At 41.9% G+C, this 6,821-nt stretch overlaps 1 pseudogene; it reads left to right on the forward strand.

Moving 5' to 3' along the window:
* Positions 1-2,036: 2,036 nt before the first annotated feature.
* LOC116310462 lies at positions 2,037-5,340 on the forward strand (annotated as a pseudogene).
* Positions 5,341-6,821: the final 1,481 nt, after the last annotated feature.

A 6,821-nucleotide genomic window follows, 5' to 3' on the forward strand; every position in this document is an offset into this window, starting at 1 on the left:
ATTGGCATCACAAATATTATTCATTCATTTATTTATTAAGCCTCACACACTGTCGTTATAATCACTCTGCCTGTTTTACATTTATGTCCACTTGATGGCGCAAAAGAGCAAATAAAGCATCATAAATGCAGCAAATAGATAAAAAAGCTTCAACGCTCCATGGAGCTTTATCTTTCCACCACTAGAGAGTGCAAATTGCAATATATACAAATGGTAAATGACCTGTATTTATATAGCACTTTAATAGTCCCTAAGGACCCCAAAGCACTTTACATATCCAGTCATCCACCCATTCACACAGTGGTGATGGCAAGCTACATTGTAGCCACAGCCGCCCTGAGGCTGCCGAACACTGGCGCCACCGGGCCCTCTGACCACCACCAGTAGGCAACGGGTGAAGTGTCTTGCCCAAGGACACAACGACTGAGACTGTCCAAGCCGGGGCTTGAACCGGCAACCTTCCGATTACAAGGTGAACTCCTAACTCTTGAGCCACCATCGCCCCAAGATGGCCCCAAGACAAATATAGTGGAAATGAAATAAAGTTGAAATAATTAGACTCAATACATGAAAATATATTCAGTAAAATACTTTGACTGCAAAAATGTAACACATTAGATGCACACTGGCCCTTTCCATGCTCTATTCAGTGCTGGCCTTTGTAAGATCCATGTTATTCAAGCAGAATGGCTTAATGTTAAGTGAAATGTGTGTCAATGTTTTTCAGGTATCATGTATGAAGAACTCACTTTGAAGCTTTGAAATATGTGCAGATTTTGATTTCTTTAAAATAATAATTTTTTATTATTTTGATTGCTGATTGCAAGACTGCTGGGACATTTAAAGTATGCTGAATATAAATACCAGTATAATTTAAACTCACATTATCAGCCATAATAACAAATTAATATTTATATTGATGACTGGAAATTGCAATCATCACAATATTTCACTCACAATACTATATTATTTCTATTAGTTTTTTAACATTTTGCAATATGAGGAGCATATTGATATTTATCACATTTTTTCCAGCCGCAAATTATGTCCTTAAATTTAAATGTTGTCAGTATCTGTTTTGTGCACTAAGGTAAAGTTCCCTCACTTGAGTTGTTTTTTTGTTTTTGCTGGAAAATTAGATTATTAAGCTGTCGATAAAATCTGTTGTCAGTCTGAAATCTGCCTACAGTTGGGGTCATTTTAGCAAATACTTGCATTATCTATCGATTAACTTTGCTCACACATCAAAAATCACATATATGTTGCTGTATAGGAATATAACAAGAATTTAAATAGATGGTCAGCAAAGTGTCATTCAGTTGGCAATCTATCTCCATTTATAAATTAGAAATTATTTTCAACCTTTTCAAACTAATTACCTCCCGCATTGACTATTGTAATTTTCTCTTCCAGGGTCTTTCTCCAATGTCCCTCCATAAGCTTCAACTGGTTCAAAACTCTGCTGCTGGCAATATTACCAGAACCGCCTATACCAGCGCATCACCCCTGTTCTTCAGGAACTTCACTGGCTCCCCGGATAATATACAAATTTCTTCTGCTCACCTTCAAGGCCCTTCATAACCTTGCTCCTCCTTACCACTCTGACCTGTTAAGCACTACCTCTTCTGCCCGTTCACTTCGATCTTCTTTTTCTATCCTGCTTTCTGTGCCTTCTTATGGCCTCACCACCACGGGAAGCAGGGCTTTTAGATGCTCTGCTCCCAGGCTGTGGAACTCTCTACCCTCAGATATAAGAAACATTGGTTTTCTTCCCCAGTTTAAGTCAAGACTCACAACCCATCTATTCAAATCTGCATATCCACTGTGAACCCACTGTTTGTTCATCTTGTGCTTTTGTGTTTATTGCTCTTCTTTTGTCAACGTTGTGTTATGTGTTTTATTCTAGCATTATTTTTATTATTGTTATCATCACCATGATCGTCATCAACAACAACCCACACTCCAAGCCACTTGGTGGCGGTAATGACCCACGTCGTTGTTTGCTAACCTCCAACAAACGACGATGACGAAGAAGAAGAAGGAGGAAAAAGGAGAAGAAGAAGACGAAGTTAAACGAGGCAAAAACCACAATAAGAGCAAAATGAAATCTGTTATGTGGAAATGGACAGTGTAACCGTGACAACGAGACACGAAGAGGGATGTAAAGTATAAAAATGTCCCAAGAAGAAAAACTCTACGGCTCGGTGAGTGGAACCAGATTTAGCAACAACAGAGTGCTAAAATACTGAGACACGGCTCTCTGATGAGTCTTTGTAGGGATGTGGTTCAACAAGGGAAAGACAGACGACTCAGTCAAATAAGCGTTAATGGACTGCACAGTCTGCTGCCTGAAAACAAAAGAGCGTCTGTGGGGTTATGGGGAGTACCTGAAATAGAAAAAAGAAAAGACAACAGGAACAGGGACAAGAGTGCTGGTTTAAAACACATATTACAGGGAGAAATGTAACGGCAACGGCTAGGCTGCTGTTATTAAGTTTAATGAGCAAAGTGTACACTGGATAAATGAGCTATGAGGTTAGACCTCCCCACCACCACGGAGATGCTGTAAGTATCAAAGAAGCTCAGATTACTCGTTTCTTTCTTATTGGATTAAAGAGAATGACAAAAGTTTCACTGTGAGGACGTGATTTAAAGATGAAAAATGTATAAATTGCACATATCATGTCCTGAGTAAAGGACTGGCATTTTTATCTTGGGGTGTCCGGTGATTCTCACCTGTATTGGTTTAGGAAAACAATCAAATTAGTAAAACACATATTACTGGATGCAACAGTTAGCTAGAATTGGAAGGAATTTGTCAGGCCAATTGTGTAATTGATTGATTCAAAGATTTTCTTTTTTCCTTTTCACTGCTTTACCCTTGTCTGCACAGGTGATGATGATGATGGATCTGTGTTTGCCAAATGCCATTAAGCTCTGAAGAAGAAGAGAGGTGCTGTTTGATGAAGCGGACTTAAGTTAAAGGAGAGACACAAACTAAAGTACTGATACCATCACGTTAATGTGGATCTGATGCCATCGTCTGTATCACTTGTATCGATCTGACATGCTGTCAACATGTGGTGATGTGTAAGAGCTGACAGGCTCCATTCACATGTTGAGATCAGAGCTCAGACTAGTTTCAGTTATAAGGAAGAGAAACTCACACAGTCACTGACACTGAGAGGAGAAATGGCACAGAAAGGAGTTCAGCTGGACCGAGAAACCTTCTCTTGTTCCATCTGTTTGGATCTACTGAAGGATCCGGTGACTATTCCCTGTGGACACAGCTACTGCATGAGCTGTATTCAAACCCACTTTGATGAAGAGGACAGGAAGCGAATCCACAGCTGCCCTCAGTGCAGGAAGACTTTCACACCGAGGCCTGTCCTGGAGAAAAACATCATGTTAGCAGATTTAGTGGAGCAGCTGAAGAAGACTGGACTCCAAGCTGCTCCAGCTGATCACTGCTATGCTGGACCTGAAGATGTGGCCTGTGATGTCTGCACTGGGAGGAAGCTGAAAGCCATCAAGTCCTGTTTATCTTGTCCAGCCTCTTACTGTGAGAAACACCTCCAACCTCACTATGATGCAGTTCCATTAAAGAAACACAAGCTGGTGGCCCCCTCCAAGAAGCTCCAGGAGAACATCTGCTCTCGTCATGATGAGGTGATGAAGATTTTCTGTCGTACTGATCAGCAGAGTATCTGTTATCTCTGCACAGTGGATGAACATAAAGGCCATGAAACAGTCCCAGCTGCAGCAGAAAGGACTGAGAGAAGCAGAAGGAGCTCGAGGTGAGACGACTAAACATCCAGCAGAGAATCCAGGAGCGAGAGAAAGATGTGAAGCTGCTTCAACAGGAGGTGGAGGCCATCAATGGCTCTGCTGATAAAGCAGTGGAGGACAGTGAGAAGATGTTCACTGAGCTGATCCGTCTCATCCAGAAAAGAAGCTCTGATGTGAAGCAGCAGGTCAGATCCCAGCAGGAAACTGAAGTGAGTCGAGTCAAAGAGCTTCAGGAGAAGCTGGAGCAGGAGATCGCTGAGCTGAAGAGGAAAGACGGCGAGCTGGAGCAGCTCTCACACACAGAGGATCACAACCAGTTTCTACACAACTACCCCTCACTGTCAGCACTCAGTGAGTCTACACACTCATCCAGCATCAATATTCATCCTCTGAGCTACTTTGAGGATGTGACAGCAGCTGTGTCAGAGACCAGAGATATACTACAGGACATTCTGAGAGAGGAATGGACAAACATCTCACTGACAGTCACTGAAGAGGATGTTTTACTGTCACCACCAGAGCCAAAGACCAGAGCTGGATTCTTAAAATATTCACGTGAAATCACACTGGATCCAAACACAGCACACACACATCTGTTATTATCTGAGGGGAACAGAAAAGCAATATTTATGAAACAACAACAGTCTTATTCTGATCATCCAGACAGATTCACTGGATGTTATCAGGTCCTGAGTAGAGAGAGTCTGACTGGACGTTGTTACTGGGAGGTGGAGTGGGGATGGGGAGGAGTTTGTATAGCAGTCGCATACAAGAACATCGGCAGAGTAGGGAGAGTGAATGAATGTTTCTTTGGACGCAATGACAAATCTTGGGCATTATATTGGTACACAGACAATTATAAATTTCGCCACAACAATGTCCAAACTCACCTGTCAGCTCCTCATTCCCCCAGAGTAGGAGTGTACCTGGATCACAGAGCAGGTATTCTGTCTTTCTACAGCGTCTCTGAAACCATGACTCTCCTCCACAGAGTCCAGACCACATTCACTCAGCCGCTCTATGCTGGACTTTTTCTTTATGGACTTGGAGCCACTGCAGAGTTGATTAAAGTCCAATAGAGAAGACAGGTTCATGTTGATCCCTGACCATTATATGTACTTGTGTAGTTTCTAAATGAGGCTTTACATTTTAGAAGCTGAGAAGTTCAGTGGTCCATTGATGTGTGAAAATAATATTGCACTGATTCAAACTGTACTTACATTTATATACCTTACATCAATATAAATCTGAATTTGTTCTTATGGCTGATAATCATGTGAGTTTAAATGATACTACTCTTCATATTCAGCATGTTTGAAATCTTTCATCAGTCTGGTTAGTGGTTTTATTCTGTAGTTGCTGTAGTGGGTTGTCAAATGCCAATGTCAATGATTAGAGAATTGATTGTTTTATCATTATTTTAATCACATGTAAATCTGGTTCCAGTTTCTGAAATGTGAAGATTGTTGATTTTTCTTTTCGATTATATATGACTGTAAACGTAATGTCTTTGAAGTTTGAACTTTTTAAAAATATAACAAAATAGCTAGAGTGATGATGTTTAATCTCATTCTTCAGATGAAATGCTTGATCACACTCGATCATTTATACATTGAAATATAAAAGCTAAATAACTCAGGCTTGTATATTGTGGAGAATAGACGTGTCATTGCTCTGAGCTGTGTCTGGCAGGCAGAACATCTCCACACTCCACAAATCTGAATTGTCTGATTTGGAGAAAAAGTGCTGAGGGAGACACCTGGTGGACAAACAAAGACATGACAGAAAGAAAGACTAAAGTGCAGAGGGGAGACAAACAGCTGGAAATACATATTGTCCTTCTTCAGAAAAACACAGACACAGAGAGGAGAAAATACTAAAGATAAAAACAACAACAAATATGTATATGTATCATATTGAAGCACCTCATTTGAATTGTTTTCTTCCCACATACATACTTAATGGAACAAAAAGGACATCCATTGTAATGTTTTTTGTTATCATACAAAGAATTTCTGGACAAATTCAAAAATATCCATAAAACCAAAAAATTTAGAAGACAGGATCCATGAGACAAGCGTCTCAAAATGAGTTGGACAATGCTCCCAACTGTGCAAAGGTTGGAGTGACATGTTTTAGAAGTCGTTCTTGGACTACCAATAGATGCCCACATGACGTGAACTGGTCATGGACCAACGGACCCAATATAGACGTGCAGCTCATGTCTATTTTGGGTCTGTTGGTCCCAATGTAGTCGGGGGTCTATCCAATGTCCAATGTTTTGTGGGATGTTGATTCTTAGTAGCAGAGTGTGTTTTGTAGCTCAGCTTCAGTGGAGGGGTGGAGCAATGGGTTCAGGGTGTGGTGTCAGGGGAGGCTGGTTGTCACAGCCAGCAAGCATCATCTAAGCATACCTTCCCTATTTAAGTAGCTGCTGGGGCCGGAGGAGGAGAGAAATAAGCTGATGGTAAAGCTGCTGGACAAGCAGCACAAGAGTGAGTGTCAGGGGGAGTGTAAAAACACAACTGTGGTAGTGCCAGCAGAGCGCTGGGCAAAATATAAAGCATCCCACACCTGAGTCACGCCGGGTCCTTTACACAGTCTAAGAGTACTTCCCTTATGTTTGAAGTTTCAATAAGTGAATCAAAAACAAATGAGTTTTTGATTCAAAAACAAATGAGGGCAGCACGGTGGCACGGTGGTTAGCACTGTTGCCGCACAGCAAGAAGGTCCTGAGTTCAATTCCACCATCAGGCCGGGGTCTTTCTGTGTGGAGTTTGCATGTTCTCCCCGTGTTTGCGTGGGTTCCCTCCGGGTACTCCGGCTTCCTCCCACCGTCCAAAGACATGCAGCTTGTGGGGATAGGTTAATTGGATAATCCAAATTGTCACTAGGTGTGAATGTGAGTGTGAATGGTTGTCTGTCCTTGTGTGTTGGCCCTGCGACAGACTGGCAACCTGTCCAGGGTGTACCCCGCCTCTCGCCCTATGACAGCTGGGATAGGCTCCAGCGCCCCCCGCGACCCCGGAAAG

The sequence above is a fragment of the Oreochromis aureus genome, linkage group 3 (genome assembly GCF_013358895.1).
Source record: "Oreochromis aureus strain Israel breed Guangdong linkage group 3, ZZ_aureus, whole genome shotgun sequence".
Classification (NCBI taxonomy): domain Eukaryota; kingdom Metazoa; phylum Chordata; class Actinopteri; order Cichliformes; family Cichlidae; genus Oreochromis; species Oreochromis aureus.